Genomic DNA, 2,132 nt, shown 5'->3' with positions numbered 1-2,132 from the left:
ATGGCTATCGAGAGAGCGCCGCACCTTCGTCTATATCAGAACATTTCATTTCAGCATGCGGGGGAATCCCTAAACGACAAAGCCCACTTTGTTATTCTTTTTGGTTTGGTTTTTTGATTAGCGAGACCCAAGTTTCTTCTGTGAACCGTTCCATGTGGAATGGGTCTGAGATTAATCTGACGCTACGCAAGTTTGTTTTTAATGACATTCTGTTTAAATTAAATACCACTTCCAATGTTAACTATATGCATACTAATTTGAAATATGAAATTTGATAAACTGGTATTTTCAAGATTGTTTCTTATCGGGCGTGTAATATTATTCAAGCATTGTATTCATTTTATTCGGAGAGCTTTGTAATCAACGCAGAGTGTGAAGCGCAACGCAGCAGCGGTTTTCAATAATTAGGGAAGGTGAGGGTAAATGAGACAAATAGCACTGAAATATGTTTATCGGAGTATGATTGTTTGTATAATTTTTTGATCTCTATTATTTAATATCATTGTTATTTGATATATTTTTCTTATTAGAAGGAGATCTACCCAATATTCCCACTTTCCCCGTACCGCGGGTAGATCACCTTTTCGAGGTGCGTTACGAGATAAGATCTACCATATTGTACTATTGTTGTATCTGTTCTTGTTCATACTGATAAGTTAAGGTCGGAAGAGTATACGAGAGTAACAAGACCCACCTTTTTGTCCTGGATGATGAGGAGGTCGAAGTGAAAAAATGACTCAATCAGCATCTGAGGCAGGTTTCAATTCATAAGACAAGTTTTTTTTTCGAGTTCAAGTGCTTATCTTTGGATATTTAGGAGGTAAACGATTCCGAATTAGTGGAGTAGCAAACCTCCTACATTCTAAAATAAGCTTGTTGTTTCAAGGAATCCAACCACTTATATCCAAGAAAAATCCCAATCATATTTTCTTATAGTTAATAACGTGCATATAGCAGTTATTACCGAAACGTATTTAAAACCTGGATCTAAACTCAAAAGAGATCCTAACTTTTTTGTTTATCGTAACGATCGACTTGATGGGGCATGTGGGGGAGTTGCAATCATCATTCATAGGCGTATAAAACATCAATTGTTTTCATCATTTGAAACTAAAGTTTTTGAAACTTTAGGTGTTTCTGTTGAAACACAGTTTGGTAAATATACTTTCAATGCTCTGGACAGCAAGTTAATTTTCTCCAAACTGACTTGCGAAAATTGACTCGCAATAAGTCAAAATTTTTTGTCATTGGTGACTTTAATGCCAAACATCGGTCATGGAATAATTCTCAAAGTAATTCCAACGGCAGAATTTTATTTGATGAGTGCTCTTCAGGATATTTCTCAATTCAATACCCTGATAGCCCCACATGTTTTTCCTCTTCTAGAAATCCGTCTACGATTGACTTGGTCTTAACCGACTCTAGTCATCTTTGTAGCCAATTAATTACTCATGCTGATTTTGATTCTGATCATGTCCCTGTTACATTTCAATTATCTCATGAAGTGATTCTCAATCCTATCAGCTCCACTTTCAATTATTTACGAGCCGACTGGAATATATATGAAACGTATGTTGACTCTTATCTTGATGTTAACATTTCTTTAGAAACTAAACTTGATATTGACAATGCTCTTGAAACTTTAACAAATTCCATTGTTGAAGCCCGGAGCATTGCAATTCCAAAATGTGAAGTAAAATTTGAATCCGTGATTATAGACGATGATCTTAAACTTTTGATCCGTCTTAAAAATGTGAGGAGAAGGCAATTTCAACGCACTCGCGATCCTGCTATGAAAATTATATGGCAGGATTTGCAGAAAGAAATCAAGAAACGTTTTGCACAATTAAGAAACAAAAATTTAGAAAATAAAATTTCTCAATTGGATCCTGGTTCTAAGCCCTTTTGGAAATTATCTAAAATCTTGAAAAAACCTCAGAAGCCAATACTGGCATTGAAAGAGGAAAACAAATTATTACTAACTACAGTCGAATTTCGTTCGTTGCACTACGTTTAATTGCACTTCGTTTTAATTGGGCTCCCGTTAAGTGGGCTATAGCCCACCTAAAACGAAGGCAAACGTCACTTTCTGACATAAACCGCAATTTGTCAATGTTGGTAGCCCTGAATTT

This window comes from Aedes aegypti, chromosome 2 (assembly GCF_002204515.2).
Source record: "Aedes aegypti strain LVP_AGWG chromosome 2, AaegL5.0 Primary Assembly, whole genome shotgun sequence".
NCBI classification, from domain to species: Eukaryota; Metazoa; Arthropoda; class Insecta; order Diptera; family Culicidae; genus Aedes; species Aedes aegypti.
This window is presented reverse-complemented; position numbering follows the sequence as displayed.